Raw genomic sequence first — 27,390 nt, forward strand, 5'->3', positions numbered from 1 at the left:
TGCTATCGAGAGTTCTAAAGGGCAGAGAAGTCTCCAGGACAGACTCAGTTTTTATTTCTTTACTGGAGAGGCAAGTATCTAGTAAATCTTCAGGAACCTTGCCTCCTAGGGTCTTAGGGGAGAACTGATGCCTCTTAAATATTGCCCGTGAACTGGTACAGGATGAGAGACCTCTCAATTGTTCTCCTCTCCAATGGGAATCCCAGAACTCCCCAAGAAAGGCTGTCCTAGTCATATTTCTGTAACTGTGTGCTTTGTTCAAATTCAACGCTTATCCATTGAATTCATTCATTTATTTATGAAAAAATGTATTGACTTCCAATGCTAGGCTTAGGAGAAGCAGGATTGTATAAGATGTTAGGCTCAGTTCTCTTTAGGTTTGCATTTCATTCCCACTGCTGTTATAGAACTCGCCTCTATGATGGTGATATTCTTTTTTTTTTTTTTGATGGTGATTTTTTTTTTTGATGGTGATAAAATGAAATGAGTATAATGGTAAAATTTTTGGTATCACTGGAGACCAGCACAGAGTCTGACACAAAGGAGGTGCTTGGTGAATATTGTACTGAGTGGGTTCAATATATTTGCTGTCTAGCATGTGAAGCAAATGTTTGTATGTGAAGAAAAAGTAATGCCGGCTGTACTAAAATTAAGTATGAAGCCCAGCGATGGTCAGCATTCAAGTAATCGCTAGTTAAATTCGTCCCTAAACTAGAGAAGAACTATCTCTTACTAGTGGCATCAGGATTTCTTACCCTTTCACACTCATTCAATTCTTCAGTTAACATTTGTTGAGTGTCTACCGGATTCTAAGACAAATCTGATGAATCCTTTAGTATTCAACATGTATTCTTTTACCTTTTTGTAAGGGAAGTATTCCCAGTTCTATTCTTGGAGTTAAGGACCATTTAGGACCAGTAATCATAATGAACAGCTTCTGTGTAATAGGAGCTCAGTGAGAGCATTATATCTTCCCTGTAAAGGGCATTGGCCAATCACTTCATTAAATGAACCAAGGTGGAAAGTTAAAAAGTCCCTATACACCAGTCCCAATAAAATATACTTATCCTTTTCAAGGTATTATAATTTGATTCTGAATTACATTACCTTTGAGCTGGTTTGGTGCAAGGTCCCCAAACACTGTTGACTTTCTTCCATCTTTATCCATTATTCACGTTCTTGGTCAATTCTCAAATCTTTTTCTTTTTTTTTTGAAATTATTAAACTTCTAGTGAATTCCAGGATTCTTTTGAAATCTGTTACCTAGATATCTTTGATTAAACATAACATCATGGCCAGTATCTTCCTATTCTTTCTGAAGTTTGGGCATCTTATTTTCCCTTGGGTCTTACTCTTTTTTCATTATCAGGTTCTAGCTAATCTTTGCCGATTTTTGTTACATTCACACTGTAAAATGTTAACCAAGAAGTCAGGGCTCTTACATTTTGAAAACCACATCTCCAGTTTTGTTGGCAATTTTCTGATCTCAGAGCCAAGCAGATTCTTTAGAATTAGAGGTGAGTCAATGTTCTAATTTCCAAAATGGGAGCCAAAGAGACATGCATGTGGGACCATTTTCTGCTTTAACATGGAATTTTAATAAAATCATCTGGTTTCTTTGTTCCTTGCCAAGTATCATAGCAGTGATTGGGTTTGAGCCCTTTGGTCTATTGTGTAAGTCAAACAGGATAAGCCTTCACATCATTAAGCGGTAGAGGGCAGATGCCGGGAGCTGCCAAAAGGCAAAGGATGTGGTGATGAGACTGGACTCAGGTGGGTCCTGGGGCTCTGGAGGATCCCAGGGATCTCAGACTTACCTGGAAGGATCTCAGGTGGTTTAGACAGAAACAACATGTTCCCCATGCCCTGAGTATTTCAGGATCCCCAAGTATCCCAGGATCCCTGAGTATCCCCGGATCCCTGAGTATCCCTTTGGGAATCCTCCAATGGAGAAACTGAATAGAACAGACCTGTTCTTTTTGTAAAACCCCAGTTCTAAACCAAAACTGAAGGATTTCAGAAGCTAGTTTCAGCGGTTTTAAAATTCAGGATAGGGTTTCTCGTACCCAATTGGCCAAGATGAAAAGAATATGAAGTGGAGCTGGTAGGGACGGGGACAGTAGAATGCATATGTCCTGGGATGAGATGCCATTATAAGTGTGCAATAAGTATTTTCCAAGTGTGTTAGGTAAAAAGAAAAAGGAAATAGCATTTTTTTATAAGTACTTCCATGTCCAGCATGGTACTAAATTCTGCGCGTTGTGAGGAGGATTTGGCCTGGTATGTTGGTCCATGTTCCTCTTATTTGTAGGATCATTTGATCAAGGGACACATGGTGTTAATTACATGCAAATGAATTGGCTATGAAGCAGAATAGTAATGTTGGTTTCCTATTCTTCGTTCTCGTTGCTGCCAGAGAACTGAATTACCTGGCAGGGTTTCAGCGTCTGCTTTTCTTGACCTGCAAAATGAGGATAATGGTCATTTCCTCAGGTGAGAGAGAAACAGCATCTCAACAGGCAACTGTGGCATATTGAAAAGAATATGGGCTTTGGTATTTAGGAGAGCTTGGGTAGAGTAAAATTTATAGCATTTATTAACTGTACACCCTTGTCCCAATCATTTAATCTCCCTAAGCCTTAATTTCCTCAGCCCTTACATGGGGACAATAATACCTGTCTCCCAGAATTGTTATGGGGATTGTTATGTTAAGAAATGACATGACATGCATAAAAGTGCTTTGCAAATTTAACAAACATTGAAGCTCAAGCCGCTTTTTTTGCCCAGAACTTTACTAAGGGTTGAGGATAAGTTGTTAAAGAGCATACACTCTACCTTCAAGGAATAAGAAGTCCAAGAGAGGGGCAGAAATGTAAGTGAATTATCACACTGATTTCTAGCCTCATAAGGTAATATAATTCAGGGTGTTAAGCAGAAGTGCAATGGAATTATAAAGAGCACAAAATGCCTAAACTGGAAGACAAAAGATGAGTTAAAGATTCCCAGGCAAACATTTGTGGGGGTTTAAAGTAGTCAAGTGGAAGGCATAGCGAATGTACTACTATTATTACCCTATTTTGGTTATTACCCAAATTGGATTCACATAATCTGATGATGGACCATTTGATCCCTTAATAAACAAGAGGTACAACATAGAGAATTTTTTTGTGGTCCCTTGAAACTTTTAACATATTGTTTTAAAAGTAAAAACATAATGCTACATATTTTAAAACTTCGGTTGAAAGAGGCATTTTAGGGATCCCTCGGTGGCTCAGCGGTTTAGTGCCTGCCTTCACCTGGGGCGTGATCCTGGAGTACCGGGATCGAGTCCCACATAGGGCTCCCTGCATGGAGCCTGCTTCTCCCTCTGCCTGTGTCTCTGCCTCTCATGAATAAATAAAATCTTAAAAAAAAAAAAAGAGAGACATTTTAGAGCTAGATGGGAAAATGTGAGGAATGCAATGTGATTTCATCTTATAAATAACAAGATCATATTTACTAGCAGATATCTGATATCCATATCAGTATCCGCTCATTTACTCTGATAATCATAATCAGGGATTCCTTTTTAACCATGTGAGCTGGACAGACAGTTCTTACTTAGCCTATCAAGAGACCATTGGGACTCCTTGCCCCGCTTCAGAAGGTCCTAGGAAACCTGGAATCCCACATAAGTGTTTCTTTTCTTACTCTGAATCACCTGCATGTGCTGTGTGTGATAATAAAGCACGGCCCAGCTTCAACTGTGCACGAAATAAAAATCCAGACTTCTCTGTCCAGTTGGCTTTGTCAGGATATGAGCAAGCTTCGGTTAAGTCCAGCTTTGAAAGACTTTATTTCGTAGGTTTGAAAGACTTCATTTATATCCAGTCCATGTAGAAATAATAGACTTTAGACTAAAAACAATAGAATATAGCCTGACTGGGAAGCCTGATGCACAAAGATGCAGGGGGTATCTGTGGACTCCTGTCCCTGTACTGCCATAACTTTCCTAACCCAGAAGGGTAGGATAGAACTTATAGGGCCATCTTAAGAATGAAAGTGACTCAGGAATTTGAATGGAACGGAAATGTCATAAATGATGATAGGATAACTGAGTGAAACCCACTTTCTTCTCATTTCCTGTTGCAAATCAAATTAGGCAAGTTGGGCCTTTATAAAATCTATTCTTTTTCTAGCAAGAGTGTTTGCAATTGACAGAAAGATTCCAAATATGAAATCCTCAATGCTTAGTGCCTAACTTGGCTAATTCTTCTTAACCAAGAATGATTCATCATTAATGTGAAGGAACATTTAGCATTAATGTAAGGAATTTTCAGAAGTGCCACAGCAGCTTGTTGATCAGCATGGTGGCGAAGGACAAAAGCAAGTATTTTCTTGCAGACTTGCTCATTATTCGACAAGCATTATTGAGAGCCTCTATGGGCTCAGGCCTTTGTGGGACAGTGCTGGGGATACAAAGATTTGTAGCAAAGGAACTTTTATTCCTATATGTCTTTTGGTTCAATGATCAAGTAAAGTGTGTCGTCAGGCCAGAGATAGGGCGGGAGCTCTTGAGCATATTTGGAGAGAAGCTGATTTAAGAAGACACCGGCGTTAGGAAAAGCCAATTTCATTAACTAAGCAGGATGCTTTGGAGGGATCTCTGCCAGAATGCATCAGTAGTAAAAATGATCACTCAACTAAAGAAAACAAATCCAGGACTCCAATCTGAATTGGGAACAATTTACTAGTGGAATCAACAGAACTTGATAGAGCTGGTTATTGAACACACAGCACACACAGAAAACTTTCTCAGAGGAACATGAGGAATTGGTTTCTTTTTATAAAAACAAAGGAATAAATCTCCCACATCCAATACACTCAAGGCAGGGCCTTGCCGAAGGAGATAAAGTAGATTTCATGCACCGTATCAGAAGCTAGCCCTGAACCACACTTTCTGGGAGCCTCGTTCTATCCAACTTGCTAGTTTTGGGGAGAAAAATGAACAGGGAAAATTAATAAAAGAATGCACCTTTACTTTACTTCCTCTGCCAGAAGATAGACAAACAGAGGCTGAAGGAGCAGTGAAGATTTAAACAAGTGTCCTTTAGAAAGATGTGTTTTCTTTTTATTACAGAAACTTTTCTACAGTCTCTTTACGATTTCAGATATATTATATACATCCTAAATAGTTGCCTTATGATTGATGATATAATCAGGGTCTACCTGAGACAAAATTCTAAGAGGAGTGCATTATTTTCAGTTTTTCAGTTTCTGCTCTTCTGATGTTGGATGTGGATGGAAAGAAATCAGGGCCGGTTTACTTACAGTGACCTAAGGATGTAGAATAGAAGAGAAAACGTTTGCGAAAGTGTGAAGAGGAAGACAGGAGGGCAGGGTGAGGATGGAGAGAGGGAATGTACACTGCTTCGACTATTTGTGTAATCTCTGTTGCTCTTTCATATTTCTGTTCCTTTGCCAAAACTGTATCCTTTGTAGAGTGTAGAAGATTGACACAAGCCAGAGCGCCAAACTCCTCGATCATGCGTCTGCCACTGTGAACTCCCATTTTAACAGTGTGGTGGCAACATCTCATTGTGGGTTTGACTTGTATTCCTCTGATAATTAGGATGTTGAGCATCTTTTCATGTACCTGTTGGCCATTTGTACATCTTCTTTGGGAAAATCTCTATTCGGGTCCTCTGGCCATCATTTAATTGGATTGCTTGGGGTGTTTTTTTGTTTTGCTTTGCTTTGCTATTGAATTGTATAAGTTATTTATATATTTTAGGTATTAATCCCTTATCTGATATATGGTTTGCAAATATTTTCTCTCATTCCATAGTTTTCCTTTCCATTTCTTTTGAGCGTTCCTTTTGCTGTAGAGAAGCTTTTTAGGTTGATGTAGTCCCTTTGTTTGTTTTTGCTTGTGCTTTTGGTGTCATATCCAAAAAAATCATCGCCAAGACCAACGTCAAGGAGTTTTTCCCATATGTTTTCTTTTAGGAGTTTTGTAGTTTTAGGTCTTACATTTAAGTCATTAATCCATTTCAAATTAATTTTTTTGTGACTGGTGAAAAGAAGGGTCTAATTTCATTCTTTACCTGTGAATATCAAATTTTCCCAGCACCATTTATTGAAGAGACTATCTTTTCCCCTTAGGGTATTCATGGCTCCCTTGTCAAATATTAGTTGATTGCATAGGCATGGATTCATTTCTGGGCCCTTGATTCTATTCTATTCATTTATGTGTCTGGTTTTATGCAAGCATTGTACTGTTTTGGTTACTATAGCTTTGTAGTATAATTTAAAATCAGGAAACGTGATGCCTCCAGAGTTATTCTCCTTTCTCAGGATTGCTCTGACTTTTTAGAGCAAAACCACCAAAGGGTGGTTCCACATGAATTTTAGGAAGTTTTTTCTATTTTGGGGGAAAGCCCCATTGGAATTTTGATAATGATTGTATTGAATCTGTGGATGGCTTTGGGTATTATGGACATTTTAATAATATAAATTCTAATACACAAACATGGGATACCTCTCCATTTATTTTTGTCTTTTCAGTTTTGTTCATCAATATCTTATAGTTCTTAATGTACAAATGTTTCATCTCCTTGGTCAAATTTATTCTCAAGTATTTGGACTTTATCCTAAGTGAAATGGGAAAACACTGAAAGATGTTAAGCAGTGGTGGAGGAAAAGTATATAAATTACATTTCTGATCTTATATGGGGGATAATAATAGAGGGGGAAAGTGGGTGTAGAGAGGCCAATTAGGAAGCTTCCTATCTGTCTAGTGTGGTAATCAGAATTCTGAGGTGCCCCCCGCCCCACCAAGACTTCTACCCCTTATTGCTCATACCCTGTGGAATTTCCTCCCTGGAAAAGGATATAGTGGGATATTACTCCATTGATTATATTACTAATTGGTTAACTTTTAGTTAATTATCAGAGAGATCACCCAGGTGAGCCTGACCTACTCAGGTGAGCCCTTACTAGAGATTGGGCACTTTCTGAAATCAGAGAGAGTGGAAGGGTGAGAAGATTTGCAAAGGAACCATGTAGCTAAGACCTGAGGCCAGTCTGAGAGCATGCTCCAGCTAATAACTGGGAAGAAAATAGGGATGTCAGTCCTACAACCTCAAGAAACTAAATTCTGCTAATAACCTGAGCAAGCTTGAAGGAGGATGATAAGGTACCAGTGAAAAACCCCCTGGTGGTGGTGGGGGATCGGACGGATCCTTACTTTTAGTCTGGGGAGACCCTGAGGAGAGAATCCAGCCACACTGTGCCTGGACTTCTGACTAATAGAGACTAAGATAATAAACTTGTGTTGTTTAAAACTGCTAACTTTGTGGCAACTTGTTGAGCATCAGTAGTAACACAAATACATCCAGACGAGAGTTAATGACGGCATAGACTAGGATTGTGCCAGTGGTAATGGAGGGAAGTAGACAAATGCAAGATAGAACCAACACAATATGCTAAAGGGCTGAATGAGGATGGTGAGAAAAAGGAAGGAAACCAGCACAATCTTTTTTTTTTTTTTTTTTTAATGCAATGGAGTAAAATGTGTGCCTTTTACTGAGATGGATAATACTGGGGAAAGCATATGTTTCAGGCATACAGGATTTTCATTCTTTGCAGCTTAAGTTTTCAAACTTTTTATTTTGAAAGATTTAAGAGATTTACAAGAGGTTGCAAAAATAGAACCACAAATATCACTTTGAAAAGTTAAAGTTGAGCTGTTTATATGACTTCTAAGTGCAAATATCAAATAGAAACTAGGACATGCAAGGTGAAAGCTCAGGGAGAGGTCAAGACCAGACATATAAACTTGATATTAACATGGATGGTACTTAAAGTCGCTGAACTGAAGGAGATGTCCTAGGGAGACAATGGAGCTGAGGAAGAAAAGAAGAGCAATGACTGAGCCCTGGGATATCCAACAGTAAGAGTTTACGTGAAGAGAAAAACCCGTCAAAGGAACCTGACAAAGACTGTTCACTGCAAATTGGATGGGAACTAATGAGGGGGGAAAGCTTCATTGGAAATTTCCTGCGAATCCTTGTATTGACCCTCAAGCTCTTGAATTCAAGTATATATATTTACTTTAGGACCACAAAGGGGTGGAAGAGGGATTGGGATGGGTCTCCAGAGATTTGTTTAAGTCTCTAAAGTTTCTGTGAATGACAAATTGGGGATAAAACACCATGTTCAGATGATTTAAGTGTAAATGAGCAAAAACATATGGATTATATATTTTCTTCCCATTGCATATGAGTTTAACAATTAAGCACAAAGGGTTTTGGGGGCAAAACGCTTACTGGGGCTTTATGAAATCCTAAATATGGGAGCAGTGGCTGGAGAATCAGTAAGTTAAACCAACAGCACATGTTGCCATGAGAGATTGAATCTGTGTTTTACTCTCTCTCTGTCCCTCCACCTTTCTGAGTCACCCTCTCTCTGTCACTCTCTGCTCTTCCTCCCCCATCCGTCTCTGTCTTCAGGCTACCATCTGGGTGCTCATGGACATCTTGAAAGCACATTTTCCAGCTGTCTAAAAGCAATAGCCAGAGTCCTCTTCTGTTTGTAGAATTCCACCCATGATTTCCAATTTGAGGGGAGAAAAAATCAGTAGCAGGTGTTGCAGCTCTTTGGGGAGTGTTGTTTATTATGGCTATTTCTAAAGAAATATCAGGACTCAGAGGGCTATCATGGATAATATATAGCTTCATATAATTTTGCATTATGAACTTTCCTTTATTTCTTCCTCCAGCCTTTCTACTCTTTCCTGAGGCCCCAACTCGCTATTTGCTAGACGAGCTTGATTCAAAGGAATTAAAAGCCATTTTCCATTTGTTGTTGAGCATGGCTGAGGAATGTGTTCATAACTTAGTTAAACACTGTCTGATGACAGGAATTACATAATGGCTCTGGAGTCAAGACTGGGTTATGCGAAGGGTGGTTGGCCTTATTCTAGGGCCTTCTGAAGATGTAATAGTGGAGTCTAGGATAGTGGACTGCAGCAGAAGTCAAAGCCAAAACTAAATGGATTTAATTCTTATTACAATCTTTGTTTGAAAGTGAAGGCCCATGGAAATACTGCAAGCAATTAGAGAAGACCGCACAGGCTAGGAAGTTTGAGTAGAGCAAAGGACAAGCCCAAACATTGTTCCTGACTTCCCTAGGGCTCTATGAGAATGGCAGCAGGGAATGTTAGAGTTTGGGGTGCTTACTCTGGTTCAAGAGAAAGATGAGTGATTTAAAAAAAAATTATTTATTTTACAGTATGCAGTCAAATGGAATTTCAACTTGTAGTTTTACCCAGTTGTGTAGCTACCAGTACAATCCATCTATAGAACAGGTCATCATAGCAGCAAGCTTCCTCCTGTCCCATTGAATACCTACCCTGATTCCCACCCCCAAGTAACCTCTTGCCTGCCTTTTATCACTGGAATTTATTTGCTTATTTGTTTAGAATTACATTTAAATGGAATCGAAGTGTGTATAATGTTCTTAAAATCTGAATTTATTCCATCAGAATAATAATTATTTTAGGATTCTCTCTGGTATAGCATGTATTAATATTTTGTACCTTTTTATTATTATGTCGTATTCCATGAATGGAGATGTATCTTTTTGTCCTTCGATGGACATTTGTGTTGTCTTCACTTGGGGCTATTATGAATAATACTGCTATAAACATTCTTTTGTTTATTTTAGAGAGAGAGAGCACACAAGTGGGGGTAGAGGCAGAGAGGGAGAGAGAATCTTGAGCAGACTCCCCACTGAACACGGATTCTTTTTTATATAATAAATTTATTTTTATTGGTGTTCAATTTGCCAACATACAGAATAACACCCAGTGCTCATCCCGTCAAGTGCCCCCCTCAGTGCCGGTCACCCAGTCACCCCCACCCCCCACCCTCCTCCCCTTCCACCACCCCTAGTTCGTTTCCCAGAGTTAGGAGTCTTTATGTTCTGTCTCCCTTTCTGATATTTCCCACACATTTCTTCTCCCTTCCCTTATATTCCCTTTCGCTATTATTTATATTCCCCAAATGAATGAGAACATATAATGTTTGTCCTTCTCCGATTGACTTACTTCACTCAGCATAATACCCTCCAGTTCCATCCACGTTGAAGCAAATGGTGGGTATTTGTCGTTTCTAATGGCTGAGGAATATTCCAGTGTATACATAGACCACATCTTCTTTATCCATTCATCTTTCGATGGACACCGAGGTTCCTTCCACAGTTTGGCTATTGTGGACATTGCTGCTAGAAATATCGGGGTGCAGGTGTCCCGGCGTTTCACTGCATCTGTATCTTTGGGGTGAATCCTCAACAGTGCAATTGCTGGGTCGTAGGGCAGGTCTATTTTTAACTCTTTGAGGAACCTCCACACAGTTTTCCAGAGTGCCTGCACCAGTTCACATTCCCACCAACAGTGTAAGAGGGTTCCCCTTTATCTGCATCCTCTCCAACTGTTGTTTGGTTTGGTTTCCTGCCTTGTTAATTTTCCCCATTCTCACTGGTGTGAGGTGGGATCTCACTGTGGTTTTGATTTGTATTTCCCTGATGGCAAGTGATGCAGAGCATTTTCTCAAGTGCTTGTTGGCCATGTCTATGTCTTCCTCTGTGAGATTTCTCTTCATGTCTTTTGCCCATTTCATGATTGGATTGTTCGTTTCTTTGGTGTTGAGTTTAAGAAGTTCTTTATAGATCTTGGAAACTAGCCCTTTATCTGATACGTCATTTGCAAATATCTTCTCCCATTCTGTAGGTTGTCTTTGAGTTTTGTTGACTGTATCCTTTGCTGTGCAAAAGCTTCTTATCTGGATGAAGTCCCAATAGTTCATTTTTGTTTTTGTTTCTTTTGCCTTCATGGATTATCTTGCAAGAAGTTACTGTGGCTGATGAACACGGATTCTGCTATGGAGCTTGATCCCAGGACCGGGAGATCATGACTTGAGCAGAAACCAAGAGTCAAATGCTTAACCGACTGAGCTGCCCAGATGCCACCACAAACTTTCTTTTAAAAGTCTTTGTGTTGGGGCAACCGTGTGGCTCAATCGGTTAAGAATCTGTCTTGAGCTCGACCTCTCTGATCCCAGGGTACTGGGATCAAGACCCACATTGGGCTCCCTGCTCAGGGAGGAGCCTGCTTCTCCCTTTCCCTTTCCCTCTGCTCCTGCTCTCTCTCTCTCTGTTAGATAAATAAACAAAAATTTAAAAAAGTCTTTGTGTGGGCACATGTTTTCATTTCCCTTCAATAAATACCAAAAAGGAGTAAGTGTATATTTGCCTTTATAAGATATTGTCAAACTCTTTTTACACGATTGCAGCATCGTATACATCATTGGCAGTTTCATGTGCTCCACATCCTCAGCAACACTTATTATTTTTAGTTATATGAATTTTAACCATTTTTCTGGGTTCATAGTTCATTATGGTTGTTTTGCTTTTCAAATTATGATTGAAAGTACATAACATAAAACTTACCATTTTAACCATTTTTAAGTGCATAGCTCAGTGGCATTAAGTACATTCACAGTATTGTGCACCCATTACCACCATCCAGTTCTATAACTTTTTCGTCATTGCAAATAGAAGTTGTACCCATTAAAAAATAGCTCCTCATTCCTCCCTTCCTCTCTTCTTTCTAGTTGGAATATCCAATATTTATAAAAACATTTAAAAATAATGAAAATTTTTCATCTACATGATTTAATCAATGTTTGAGAAAATATAAAACATTGTATTACCTCAATGTAATGAAACTTCTATGTGAAGATACGATGTAGATCCATGAGACATGAATATGGAACTTTCCACCACCATTGAAATCACACAGAATATACCAACAAGACAGAGATTCAGATCAGTGAGAATGTGCATCAGATTCTTTCTTGTTATTATGAGTGAAAACAGAGGACGCCCTTATTTGTAAATTCATGGTTCTCAGAATATTTTTTAGAATATTAATATTTATAATAAACTAGAAATTAGATTCTTTGTAAATATTTAAACTCATAATAAAAACGATGGGCATGGACTCAAAGCTGTGTGAGAGAGTGCATAGTTTAACAAAATTCTTTAAATAAAATTAAATTTTGAGGTACTCCATTCTGACTATTTCTGCCTCTGGTAGGACTTTACTTGGAGTGAGAGCTCCATTCTGGAATTTTTAAAAAGATTTTGTTCATGTATTCGTGAGAGACACAAAGAAAGAGGCAGAGACACAGAGGGAGAAGGAGGCTCCATGCAGGGAACCTGATATAGGACTGGATCCTGGGACTCTGGGATCATGATCTGACCTGCAGGCAGAACCTCAACCTCTGAGCCACCCAAGGGTCCCTCCATTCTGGGATTTACAAGGGAGGAGCACTTGATAGAGAGGCTAAGCTGGGCAGATCTGGGCAGAACTCTGCTGAAGAGAAGTATTTGACCATCTTCTTGGCTCTAATCTTCATGCCCACGCACCAGAGCATCAGGGAACTAGTGAGACTTGGGAGCTCTGAGTTACCCCCAGTTGATTGGAACTTCTTAGCAGCACACAGGTCGAAACTGGTAATGGCCACAGGCTCTCTGGAGCATCTTTGCCTTTTCCCTTCTCCCTTCTCCCTGGCCACCTGGCCTTCCACCCTATTAAAGACACGCGTGGGCATGGCTGTGTCCTGCTGATTTTACACGTATTTAAATGAGTCCTGAGTACAAGTCAAGAAATCGCTCAATTGTTCTGTCATCGATGGGGAATCGTGTTCCAAGGGGGATACTTTCCCAGCCCTGGTTGGCTGCACGCACATTCTCTCAGGTGGATGTGGGAGGACCTGGAACTACTCTGCTGCCAAGATGTTGAGCCTCTCTCTGTGATTGTCACTCATTTTTTTTTTTTTTTGGAGCCACCTCAAGGGCATGGGCAACACGATCTGTTTCTGTGCAGAGTGTCACATTTTATTATTTTTAAGGAACTTCTCACACCTCACTGATGTTGTTTTAATCGTCACCATCCATATTCCATGTTGGGGCCTGAGTCTGCTGCTATGCCGTTGGCCATTTCTCCAGAGCCAGGGTTCTAGGGATGCAACAGGTGGAACCAAGGTCTCTGGTGTCCACCCTCCAGTTACTGGCTACACAAGTCTTAGGGTGGCATAATTGCGCAGGATCCGTGGGGTCTGGCCTGACTGATTTTGGCTTGGGCTTCCATTTAGTCTGTGACAGTGGATGATATTTGTTGACTCTTCATTCTCTTTGCCATACTTGGAGTAATTGGAGCTGTATGTGCAACAAGAAAAGTTTTTTGTTTTTTGTTTTTTTTTCCTGAAACTCATGTGGGATGGTTGTTTACTCTGCTTCAGCACCTGGTAGAGGAGCAGCGGGAGCCCAAAGCTGGGAAATGAGAATGGGACTGGATGGGAAAGGCAGTTTGATGAAAAGGAACATATTGAGAAGAGGGTAAATGTCAGGCAGAGATAGGTAAGAGTCTTGGAAGAGGGTGGCCAATGGGAAGAGAAGGAGAAGGTTGGGCAGGGTCATCTGACCTGTGTGGAGAGGGAGTCTTCTTCTTCCAGTGTTTGGTGGTGGTTGTCTCCTCCTTCTGTGGTTCTTGGTCTCCTCACTGTGCTAGGCTCCTGGTCACTGTCGCCATGTAGAAGTCTCCCGGCTGTTCAGCCCAGGGGACCTGTCCTCCCAATATACACCCCTCCCCAGGACAACAAGGAGGAACACCCCTACAGTTTTGATCAGCAAGGTGCTCCCCCAGCTAATGGTGGTCATAAGAAGCATAGACTCACAAACATCACTCCTGACATTCTTTGATGGGTGGGGGGAGATGCTAGGGAGGCCAAGATGCTCTGGCTGGACAAAGGAGCTGTTTATTTAACACCCCCTAACCAGCCATCCCAAAGTGGTCCACCACTCCTCATTTCCTCAGGTTCAATGCTAGTGACACAAATGGTGGGAAGAAGTTGTTTCCTCTGAGCCATTCCCCACGGTGGTCCCAATTTTCTGGTTTTACTGTTGCTTCTCATCCTTTATCATTACCTAAACATTTTGATGTCTTACCTAAATTCTCCCATGGTAACGCGGCCTTATGTATGTTCCAGTGGAGACATGAGTCATCTCACTTCCCTCCAACAAACTTCTCCATACGTATGTTTTTGTATGGCCCATGAACTAAGAATGTTTTTTTTTTAATACTTCTTTCTTCAGATTTCCCCAATCTTACTTTATGTTCATTTCTGGTGTGTGTCTATGTGTGGGTTCCTAATTCTAAACAATTTTATCACATGTGTAGGTTGGCGTATCAACCACCACAGTAAAGATACAAAATAGGCCCATCACCACAAGGATCCTTCATGTTTACTTTTTATAACCAAAGGTCTCCCACCTCTTTACTTACCCCAGTCACCACTACACCGTTCTCCACTTCTCTTTTTTTTCTTTATTCCTTCCCACAAATATTATATAAATAGAAACATAAGATGTATAACTTTTTAGGATGGACTTTCTTCACTCGGTATAATTCCCTTAAAACTCATCCAAGCTCCCATGTGTATAAGTAGCTCATATCTTTATTGTTGAGTAGTGTCCCATGGTGTTTAACCATCTATCCATTGAAGGACATGTGGGTTGCTTAGTTTTTGGCCACTTCGGTTTTTTGTTTATTTGTTTGTTTTTTAAGATTTTATTTATTTATTTGACAGACAGGGAGAGAGCAAGAGAACATGAGCAGGGGAATCCCAGCACCCTGGGATCATGACCTGAGCTGAAGGCAGATGCTTCACTGACTGAGCCACCCAGGCACCCCAGTTTTTGCCCACTTTGAATAAAACTGCTATGAACATTTGTGTACAGGTTTTCTATGAATATAAATTTTTATTTCTCTGGGGTATATGCACAAATGTGCAACTGGTTGTATGGTGGTGATTGTATGTTTAGTTTTATAAGAAACTGCCAAGAGTGGGCATTTCCCACTAGCAATGTAGGAGTTACCTAGTTTCTCACATCCTCACAGCATGTGCTGTTGTTCTATTTTAGCCATTCTAATGCTAAAATGATATGATGGCTTATCATAGTTTTAATCTTCAGTTCCTTGGTATCTAATGATGTGGATTATCTTCTGTGCTTATTTACCACCTCTGTATCCTCTCTACTGAATTGTCCGTTTATGTTTTCCTCCCACTTCCTAATTTGATTTTGTTTTGTTTCTTTCAGGTGGTTTTTTTTTTTTTTTTTTTTTGACTGTTAAGTTTTGAGAATTCATTATATATTCTAGGCATTACTCCTTTGGCAGGTATGTGGTTTGCAAGTATTTTATCCTACTCCATCATATGCTTTTTTCCTATTCTAAAGGGTCTTTCACAGAGCAAAAGTTTTGAATTTGAGGTCCAGTTTATCGACTTGGTGTCAAGTCTAATTCAAATCAAAGTAATCTTTGCCTGAGCATTAGATCCTGTGGATTTTCCCAAAAGCTTAGTTTTATATTTTACATTGAAGACTGTGAACCATTTTGAGTTAATTTTTGTATAAAGTGTGATGTTTAGTTTGAAGGTTGTGTGTGTGGGGGTGGGTGGGTGTGTTTAACCTGTGGATACCAATTATTCTAGCATCATGTATACCACTTGTTGAAAAGTTTATCTTTCCTCCATTGCATTGCCTTTGAATATCTGTCAAAATCAGTTGGGCAGATTTCTGTAAGTCAGTTTTGGGTTCTCCTTTCTGTTCTGTTGATCTATTTGTCTATCCTTCTGCCAGTGTCATATGATCTTTATCATAGCTACAGAATAGACCTTACTGTTGGGCAGAGTGACTCCTCACACTTCATTCTTTTTCAAGATTCCTTTTGCTATTCTAAGGCCTGTGCTTGTCCATATTTTCATAGAAAATTTCTGAGATTTTCATAGGAGTTACATTAAATCTATATTAAATCTCTATATCAACTCAGGTAGGATTGATATATTTACTATATTGAATCTTCCAGGCCACAAACATAGCATGCCTTTCCACTTGTTTAATTCCTTTTTTATGTCTTTCATCAGCATTTTGCAATTTTCAGCATGCAAATTCTGTGCATGTTTTATTAAGTTTATACCTAAGCAGCTCATTTTTTTTTTGGGGGGGGGCAGCTGTAAATGGTATTTTTTTTTATTTTGTTTTTGGCATATTCATGGTCAGTATATAGAAAAGCAATTAATTTTTATGTGTTGCTCTAGTACCACTGACCTTGAGGAACTTACTAGTTCTAGAGATTCTTTTTTGTAAATTCTTGGAATTCTTTTTTTTTTTAGATTTATTTATTTATTTGAGGGGGGAGGGGCAGAGGGAGACGGAGAGAGTGTCTTAAGTGGACTCCATGCTGAGCACAGAGCCTGACGTGGGGCTCAATCTCATGACCCTGAGATCTCAACCGGAGCATAACCAAGAGTCGTACACTTAACTGACTGTGCCACCCAGGCACTCCTCCTGGCATTTTTCTGCATAGACCATTATAGTATCTATATATAGAGATAGTGTTATTTCTTCCTTTCCAATACATATTTTATTTTCTCTTCTTGTCTTATTGCAGTGGCTAGCCCTTCCAGTATTATGTTGAATAAAAGCAGTAAGAGTAGACATCCTTGACTTTTCCCTCATCTTAAGGGGAATGCATTCAGTCTTTCACTATTAAGAATGTTGTTGGCTGTAGGATTTTTGTAAGTATTCTCTGTCATGTTGAGGTAATTCCTCTTTATTCCTAACTTGTTGACAGTTTCATCATGAATACGTATTGGATTTTGTAAAATGCCTTTTCTATGTCAATTGATACCATCATATGACTTTATTCTATAGTCTATTATGGTGAGTTACAATGTTTGACTTCTTAATATTAAACTAGCTTGAGATACCTGGAATAAATCCCATTTGATCACAGCGCATAATTTTTAAAATATTTATTTTGATGTATGATTCCATATCATAAAATGTATGTACTTAAAGTGTACAATTCAGTGCATTTTAGTACATAAATAAAACTGTGAAACTGTCATCACAATCTAAGTTTCAAACACTTTCAACATCTCAAAAGGAAATCCTGTATATATTAGTAGTCGCTCCATTCCCCTACCAACCCCCAGCCTAGGCAACCACCAATCTACTGCTAAATGAAAGAAGCCAGTGTTAAAGGACCATATATTTTATGATTTCTTGTGTGATTTAAAAAAAATATATTGTTAGGTTAGATTTGCTAATATTTTGTTGAGGATTTTTACTTCTAAGTTCATGAGAGATATTGATCTATAGTTTTCTTCCTTTCTTTCTTCTTTCTTCCTTCCTTCCTTCCTCCCTCCCTCCCTCCCTCCCTCCCTCCCTCCCTCCCTCCCTCCTTCCTTCCTTCCTTCCTTCCTTCCTTCCTTCCTTCCTTCCTTCCTTCTTCTTTCTTTCTTCTTTCTTTCTTTCTTTCTTTCTTTCTTTCTTTCTTTCTTTCTTTCTTCTTCTTCTTTCTTTCTTCTTTCTTTCTTTTTTCTTTCTTTCTTCTTCTGTTTTAATTTGTTTTAAGTATTTTTATAAAACTAACCTCATAAGATAACTTAGGAAGTGTTCAGTTTCTTGTAAACCACACATAGTGGGGTTGCATATATCTTTTCTTTTCTTAAAATATTTTTTTTATTTAGGGATCCCTGGGTGGCTCAATGGTTTAGTGCCTGCCTTCAGCCCAGGGTGTGATCCTGGGGTCCTGGGATTGAGTCCCACATCAGGCTCCCTGCATGGAGCCTGATTCTCCCTCTGCCTGTGTCTCTGCTTCTCTCTCTCTCTCTCTCTCTCTGTGTCTTATTTATTTATTTATTTATTTATTTATTTATTTATTTATTCATGAGAGACACAGAGAGAGAGAGAGAGACACACACACACACAGGCAGAGGGAGAAGCAAGCTCCATGCAGGGAGCCCAACGTGGGACTCGATCCCAGGACCCCAGGATTCATGCCCTGGGCTGAAGGCAGGCACTAAACAACTGAGCCACCCAGGCCTCCCAACATATGTCTTTTCTTAATCCACTCTGCCAATCTCTGCCTTTCAATTGACCTATTTATGTGTTCTACATTTAGAATAAGTGTTTATATGTTCAAGCTTCAGTCTGTCATTTTATTATTTGTCTTCTGTTTGTTTCCTCTGTTGCTTATTCTTCTTTTCTCAACTTCCTTTTGGTTACTCAAATATTTTCTACGATTCCATCTTAATTGTTTACTCCATTTTTGTGTTTCTGTATCTATAGTTTTCTCTTGATGCTATGGGTATTACAATATACACATGTGATTTGTCACAGCCTACTGATAACAACATTTTCCTACATGTAGTGAAATGTGGGCCTTACTTCTATTTATATCCTTTACCTTTACTGGTTTTAAATATCACTGCCTCAAGTATTAGGTGTTACAGTTTTTGTAGCAATCAAATATGCTTCATGAAACTTAAGATGAAAAGGATCATCTATTATTATATATACTTGCACGTGGAGGGCATGTGGGAGTGTGTGGATGGCACTTGGAGGACATATGGACACGCTGGGGGAGCTGTGTGTGGAGGGCACATCGAGGTTGCATGGAGGCCCTGTGGACGGTACATGTATGGTGCATGTATGGCACGTGGACCCATATTTCTGCTCTTTCTATTGTTCTTACTTCCTTCTGGCTGCTCTAAGATTTCTCTCTTTCTGTTAGAAAGAACTTCCTTTAGTCATTCTCTAAGGGTAGATCCACCAGTAACAAATATTTTTGGTTTCTGTCACCTGAGAATGCCTTTATTCCTTGTTCATTTCTGAATGATAGTTTCCCTGGATATAGGATTTGTGACTGACAGTTCTTTTCCTTCACCACTTCAAAAATAGCTTCTATGGTTTCAGACAAGAAATGTGTTGTCATTTGAGGTTTTCCCCTATAAGTAATACATTATTTCTCTCTGAATGTTGTCAAGACTGTTTTCTTTGTCTTTAGTTTTTGGAAGTTTAATTATGATGTGTCTTGGTGTGGATTTCTTTGATTTTATCCTATTTTGACTCCGCTCAGATTCTTGTCAGTATGTACATGTCTTTCATCATATTTTGGCTACTGTTTCTTCAAATGCTCCTTCTTCCCTAGTCTGTTTCTCCTTTCCTTCAGTGATACCCAATATTGGATCTTTGGTATTGTTGCATAGTGCCTGGGGTGCTCTTCATTTTTTTTCCAATCTGTTTTCTTTCTATTGCTCAGATTGGGTGAGTTCTCTCGATCTGTATTCCAGGTCACCAGTTCTATCCCTGTTATCTCCCACTGTACTATTGAGCATATCCAGCAAGTTTTAATTTTTTTCTTATTTTATTTTTCAGTTTTGTAATTTCTGTTAGTTCTTTTAAAATAACTTTTTATTTCATGAGATTTTTCTGTTTTTTTTTTCCCTATTTGTTTCAAAAGAATTTGTAATTGTATATTGAAGGCTTTTTATGATGGCTATTTTAAAATCCTTGTCAAATAATTCTAACATTTCTGGCATCCTGGTATTGACATCATTTGATTGTGTTTTGCCATTCAAATTGTGATTTTCCTGGTTCTTGTTAGAATAGGTGATTTTTTGTTGTATCCTGCATGTTTTAATTATTCTGTTAGGGAAATCTGGATCTTATTTAAATCTTTTATTTTAGAACACAATTCCCCTGTTTAGGTTCAAAGTACAGATCCTGACCTACTTTCACGGGATGTGGTTCTAATGGCAGGTTTATCTTCAGAAATTTGCCATGCTAATTTGGTCTGGTTGGTGTATCTGGTATAGCTGAAACTCCCACTGGTTGCTGCTCAGGAAATTTAAGAAGTTTTCCAGGCTGCCTGCATCCAGGTGGAGAAAGACGTGTCTGGCCCATTGAGAGGAAGCGGTTCCCTGGTGCAAGTCATCTATAATGCTGAGGACCCCACTTCATGGTGCTATATGGTTACCTGATATCTCTAGATATAAGGGAGAAAACTTAGGCCTGTGGAGACTAAGGTTGGCTGGCCACTTATTGTAAGTGAATCCCCTTTGTAGATACCCCTGGCCACCTAGTGTCCCTTGATGGGGAGAAAATCTGAGGTCCAGCAGAGAGTACAGTGTTTCCCAAATCAGGGTGCTTATTGTGATGAGGTCTCCCTCAATGAACTTTCAGGTTAACTGCCTGGCATCTGTGGGTCAGTGGAGAGTCCCATTCCTGGTGAAGAAGAACAACTCCTCCTTTGACCACTTGTCAGTGAGACCCTCCTGCTGTTGGCAGGTCTGTTATTCAATAGAGGGGAAATAAATCTACCTGAACCACCTTCTGCTGTCAGGAAAAATGGGGTCTGGGTCACCTTTTTCTGTTGGGTGGGAGTTTGCAAGAGGCACTGCCACTGTGTTGGTCTTCCAATGCTGGGGTCTCTTATCATTTTGTCTTCTTTCTACCTTTCAGAGTTTGCTTTTGCTTCCCCTTGAATGATTTCCAAGGGCTCTGATTGTACTTAATGTGAAGGAGCAGAGAGAAACAAGTCCATGCCATCTAGTCTGGATCAGAAGGCCTAATGTATGTCATAAATGGAATACCCCAAAACAAGTAGATTATTTGTTAAACAGGTTTTCTTCAAGAGGTGAGTAGTTGGCAAGAACATATAAATTCCGAAATTATTTGTTGAGAATTGCTTATAGCAAATGAGTTGAGGTTATCACACTGTTCTCTATAAATTTGCCTTTAAGAAGGCCTTTAATCTTCAGTGAAGGCAGAGCTGACACATAGTTGGTCTCAATAAATACTTGTTGAATAAGTGAAATAATAGATGAAAATTAGAGTCTCAGGGCTCCTGGGTGGCTCAGTTGGTTAAGCGTCTGCCTTTGGCTCAGGTCACAATTATGGGGTCCTGGGGTCCAGCTGCAAGTTGGGCTCCCTGCTCCTCCTTCTACTTCCATTGCTGTCCCTTGCTCGTGCTCTCTCTCTAACAAACAAACAAAAATATATTTTTTAAAAAAGAAGAAAATTAGAGTCTTTCCCCAAATTTCATTAGATAATTCCATTGGTTAATTAAGGACTAGGTGCTTTGGAATATGACATACATTTTTGCTGGGTTTAACTAGTGCTTGATTTTCCTGAAAATCAGGAATTAATGAAAGAATTATCTGTAAACTTATAATTAACACATCAAAAAAATAGAATGTGTCTTATTGTTGTTCTCAGGACTAGAAAGTTCTTGGGACACTTGGGTGGGTCAGCGGTTGAGTGTCTGCCTTCGGCCCAGGGCATGGTCGTGGGGTCCCAGGATTGGGTCCCACATCAGGCTCCTTGCATGGAGCCTGCTTCTCCCTCTGCCTGTGTCTCTGTCTCCCTCTTTCTCTCTGTGTCTCTCATGAATAAATAAATAAATAAAATCTTAAAAATAAGAGAAAGTTCTTGAGAAATGAATTTTATAAAGGTAGATCCAGAGACACTCAAAGTTCATACAGAAGAGATTGAAGAACATCTGTGGTTTGCTGGACTGACACAGCTTAAGGGCTTGATCCAAACTATAACATTAATTACTCATAATTTTATATCTTGTGATTTTCGTTGTTAAGCCATTGGAGCTCCTGGTGTTCTGATAATGCAGAAAGGTAAAGGAGGAAGGGATGTTAGCTGACCCACAGAAGACAACCCTCACACTGATCAGCCCTTCCCAAGACAGTACCCCAGAGGAAGCCAAGAATGTACCATCAAATGCCAAGCTAACATATTTCTCTTAGTGGGCCAAAACACTCGCCTTCCCCTCTGAAGGCTGGAGCTTGAGGACACCTCTGGGAAGTTGCTGCTCTAGATCCTTGTTTTCCCTCTTCTCAACCTGACTTGCATTTCCTCTTATAGAGAGACCTGTCATAGCTCTTCCCTGAGTGGACCTCACTGCCAATCCCCTTGTGAAGGTCTCACCGCTGGGAGACAGCTGGGTCATCTAGGGCATGTACTGCCCCACCCCGTGGACCTGGTTTTGGTTCCTGACAGCAGACCCTAGCCAGAGGCTTCGTGTCTCTGCATTCCACTGCTGATGAGCTCCAGCGTGAGAAATTGGAGGGGAATGGCACAGGCCTCTGTCTACAGACTTCAAACACCAACAGCAGATGAGGCCTGGTGTTGGTTAAGGGCCATTTGCAACTGCAACTCTCTGTTTCAGCTCTACTTTTTTATGTTTCCCATTACCACTCTGCCCCGCCTCCCTCACACATGCCCCGGAGATGGATTGTGCAGGCACACACCGTCTGCAGTATTGGCCGGGGGGGCGGGGGGGGGGGAGATGGAGGCCTGCCTTCACTCTGCACGTGTGTCATTTTTGTACACTGAGGACACTACAAGAGAGCCCTCCTCAGCTGGATACTGGGCTATCCTTTTCTTCTATGGTGCTGGGCAGGAGTGAGCCCCTAGCACTTCCCATCTTGCCCTCTGCTGCTCAATAGCATATTTGATGAATCCGCATCTGGGGAAGAGAGGAATTAGTTGTGCCATGTTGGGGTTCCATTGATGACTCTCACGTGTGAGCAGGGCCCAACCAGCAGCGTATCTCTCACTGATGCCACAGATCAGAGAGAGATGCCATGTTGTGGGTTACCCTCTTCCTCATGGAGGAGAGGGGCAGTTGCCTATCCCACTAAGACGGTGGTGAGACTGAGTCTGTGAAGCGAGCTGCCCAGGGATCCGATCAGGTGGTCAGAGGAAGATTGGGGTCACCAACAGGGCTTTCCCTACACAGGCTGCTCACTTCTCTAATTGTATCATTTTCTAGAATTTTGGCTTTAAAAGTTTTTTATTGAACTGCTAGGTCCCCAAGGAGAGATAATTTTGGGAATTAATTCTTAAGAAATATAATCTCAGGTTATGAGGAGTGTGGGAAAGGGGAGAAAGAGGAGGTAGTTACAGCACAAATGTGATTCATTTTGTTGAAAAAAATCCATATTACTCAAAAATTATTTTGCAATATTATACTATTTGCTTAAAAAAATCATGATTATATGGAACCAAATGGAAATTCTTTCATTTGCATTTCAGTGACAAAACTTCAGTCTCCTTCAAAGACTCTTAGATATTACTTTAGGTTGCCACGAGCTAGTCCACAGGAATACCGATCCCTGTGCCAGTCAGTGTGTATAAGGGGAGCATTGAAGAAGCACCTTACCTGTGCCTCTTGAGGGATGGTCAGCTCAGAGGGGGTCCCCGTGGGGCTGATAGAGATTGGAAGAAAGAAAGAGGACCTCACAGGAGAGGTGGATTTTGCCTTAATAAAGTATTAGGCAAATCAGGATGATAACTTCACTAAAAGCTTGTCACCTAGAGATTGGGTGTCTGCACATCTGTCTGAGGAGGTCACCAATGAATGGTTCTGCATCTATTCCTCTGCTATGAAAATCATCAGGACTCAATCATGAAACCAATATTTTTTTTTTCTGAGGCATTCTGGGTATGAAAGATACACATGCATTACTGTAGAATTCCACATAGAATGTAAAATGTGTTTTTCAGCAGACCTTATCTTTTTTTGACTTCAGAGGTAAACAGGGGTAAAGCCATTTTATAGATTAAAAAAACTGAGGTTAAAGGGGCTCAAAAGACTTGCCCTGGGTGATCTGGCTGCTGAGGCAGAGCAGAGACCATCCTCCCCATTTCCTTGTGATTTACACACTGCCTTTCTCCACTATGCTGAGTGGCCTCCAACTAAAAAGGACATAATAATGCATTTCCATGGCATGTGGTTTACTACATCTTTCACTTATTAAAGATATAAATATAGATTGGAACTAAGAATGCAGTGAAGAATTTAGAAACGCTGATATGTGCTTATTTGACATCTTGCAGTACAAATTTGGAACTTAGCCAGCTGCGCAACCTAGATTTGCATCCAGGTCTAAAGTCTGACTAAGGTTGAAAAGTCTTTGAAGTATCCTGTTGTGTCACCAACATTCAGCTAAGTTTTTCATTTGGCTCCACAATGTCTCCTGACTTTTTATGTAGAAAATTTTTTAAATGGAAAAAAAAAGTCTTGAATAGTATTGATTTCCTTTTCCCCCACAAAGCCTCTCATTGGGAGCCTCAGTATGTGACATAAGCATTCAAGTAGAGTAGAAGGAAAAGAGCATAGTGACCTTTTACCCACAAAAATGATGGGAAACTAGCCTGAGAATCTCGTGTGCTGCCAGAGACGGCGGTGTTGGGTGGGTGCCCTTACGTGCTGGGCCTTGCCTGGGGAAGGATGCTCCTCCTCCCTCCCTCCTGGGTGCTGACAGCCATGGTGGCACGCCCATCTCTATAGGGCCCGGATCTCAGCACCTGTTCTGTTGCTCCATCAACTCATGGCCCCACTGCCAACCCAAGTGACAACTGCAGCATGAAGCAGGGACTGAGGACGTTGAAGCAATGTGCCTGCAGAGTGTTGTTCAGACTTCAGCTCTGCTCTGATCCAGTCCTACCCTCCCTTGATCTTATAACCCCCCGAGACTGCAATGCGAGCAGACACACCACCTAAACCCAAGAAGTGTTCTGGCTTCCAAAGCAATCTCTGAGGATTAGCCTCTAAATTAAGAAACGCTTCTTCATTAGAAACAAACATTTCAGCTGGAAGGAGTCCTCGATTTGAGCAAAGGTATGACACTCATTAAAAATCAGACTTTTCTCCTGTCTTTTGGCCCCTTTTTGAAATCTGGGCCAATCTGTTCCTCTTTACCTTTCTAAATTAGAGCCCATATGACAGATTTCTCATAAGCCTCCTTTTTCAACCTTGAAACTTTCTCTGGCTCGTTGACATTGTTGAGATTTTTTGTTTGTGTTATTTTATTTTCACTTAACATGCACTTATTTGAAAAACAAATCTTGAAATTTTTGCCATTAGGGCGCCCTGCCTATAAAATCGTCCGTGTGCAGCGTCTCCCTCTCAGGGGTAACCTGCAGGTGCCAGAGCCTCGGCAGCTGTGGCCGTTACACATTGATGGATTTAGGGAATGGAAGGGACTTCAGACTGAGATGACCAATGAGATACACTTTACAACTCAAGCTGAAGCTTATGTTAAAAATTAAAGGGCCTTTATAGGTGGCTTTTGTTTCCCCCCTGAGTCTTCTAAATCAGGAAGACAGCTTGCAGCAGCCCACGCGTTGGGTATTTTTTGCATGGCCTGGCTCCCTGAAAAACCAGAGGGCTAACACATTTGGCCGGTTGGGACTTGGGACGAGGGAGGGAGAGGGTAGCAGAGAGGAGCTGCAGTTGAAGTCAGACTTCTGCAGAAGAAGGTAGATGGCTTTTCCAAGTGGGTTTGGGTAGCCACTGATGTCACCTGCATTTCCAAACTTCTTTGTGACTTGTATTCTCCTAAAGTGGCAGCTCTGACAAATGTAGCCCCTGATGAGATAGATAGTGTGGCTCTGGTCACTATTCAAAGGAGCTGAATGAACACTCCAGCCATCAGTTCCCTTGTGGTGTGGATGATTTAAACTGGAGGCCAGGGAGGAAAGATGCTCTAATGAAATTGAAGGCATGGTCCAACTGCAAGTGAGAACCCTGATATGTGACAAATATGAGAAAGTTTCTCCACGTTATCAGCCTGGTGTTAGCATGTTATGACACAGGTCCAGGATGTTCAGGTGACATACATTCTTCCCCCAAGGTCCAGTACAACTATGGCTAAAAGGAACCTAGCAAGCAACTTTCAAGCTTTCTATTTTGAGAGGGAGCTGCAAAGAGCTTATCTTCTTTATTTCAAATATTTAAATCCTTTAAAATCCTCTTATTGAAAATGAATAACCTTACTAATAAATAAGTCCATTAATCTATCATGTAGCCTGAAAAACAAAGTTCGTCCTTAATGTTCTAATATTATCCCTCCAAAATTTTTTACAGCACTTTATAAACCATCATCCATCAGTGCAGAACATGTGGGGCTGGTGTTACCAGAGCGTGCAACGTATTTGGAACATTCTCTGTACAGCAGCCTTTTGCTGGTAAAGGTCAATAATGGGGAGCATGCTCCTTTCAACAGCACATCTGTTGAAGACCCTATGCAAGGTCTTTGAAGATTTGCATGTTTACTAGCAGCAGTAAAACAAAGAAAAATGGAAATGTTAAAGAAGCTCTAGATGGCTAAACTCCCAGGACCAAGCGAGTCTGGATCTTGAGCATAAATTTCCTCAGAGGGGGACTTTGAAGTTTGTTTCAATCTGTGAAATTCTAGTAATGGTCTAAATTTGCTCCTCAACATCTGGTGGAGATAATTGCAACAACAAATGGTATGGATATGTCCATTTGTTCATGTATTCATTCATTAATTCAAGACAGTTTTATTGAAAGTCTCCTATGCAGAAGGAAATAGTCTCAGCACTTTAAGGAATAGTGAGGTAAAAGACTCCTGGCCCCCAAACACCTTAGCATGTATTTGGGAGAGGAGGATACCTCTCTCCTAATGGTACATAATAGTAAAAAGTGATACATGGAGATAAGCATCATGAGCTGTGTCAAATCCAGACATGGAAAGGTGGGCGATGGTGTATTTTGGGGACCAATCTAACAGAAGACTTTATAAAAAAGGTTTACATCACAGCTGAAGAATATGTTGGGGGTCTGTAATTGAAAAGGTCAGAAAGCGTAAGAGGGCATTTTAGGCAAAGGCACAACCTGAATGAAAACATAAGAGTGGGGAAAAATGCAAGGCAGGGTTGAGAACAGTAAGAAGCTCCATTCGATTAAATCATGGCATACATGTAGGAGAGTAGTAAGTGATGAAGATTATACTTATTAATTGAAGTAATTTGATGCCAATATTATAAAGGGTGGTGGATGTCAAGTGAAAGTATTTGGTCTGGTTAAAACCTCAGCCAAGTGTGTGGGCAGAAACATCTTTTTAAGACTGTGCAGGAATAGGTGAGAAATAAGTGAGCACTTATCTCAAAAAGAGCTTCTTACTCCAGAGACAACGTCTTCCCTGTTCATGGACCCAAATCACTTTGGTAATTCAATCAGTTGGGCTGCTCCGCTGTGCAAACCTTCCCGAGAACCTTTACTCGTGCATAATAAATGATACTCTGGCTCTCCCAAGTTTTTTCTTAACTCGGCCACAGCCACTCATGACTCTCCCCCATCACCATCACTCACGTCAGGATCCAGTCATCGCATGGCCTCTAATGACGCTCCACCTCTCAAGGACACTCACTTCCAGGGAAAGTCATCAATGCTCAGAAGAATGACTTCTTCCAGTTAACAGAGCCAGGAAGTGGTAGAGCCAAAAAGCGCTCAGATTGAAAGGCTAGTGTCAGCCCTTGGATTATCCAAGAAATTGATATTCCCAGTTGTCCCATAATCTATTTTCTTTGATTCATTGCTTCCGTTCTTTTGCTCATTCATTTCTTAATTTAACACATATTTACTGAGCACTTATTGTGTTCCAGCACTGACTT

The sequence above is a fragment of the Canis lupus genome, chromosome 38 (genome assembly GCF_003254725.2).
Source record: "Canis lupus dingo isolate Sandy chromosome 38, ASM325472v2, whole genome shotgun sequence".
Lineage (NCBI taxonomy): Eukaryota > Metazoa > Chordata > Mammalia > Carnivora > Canidae > Canis > Canis lupus.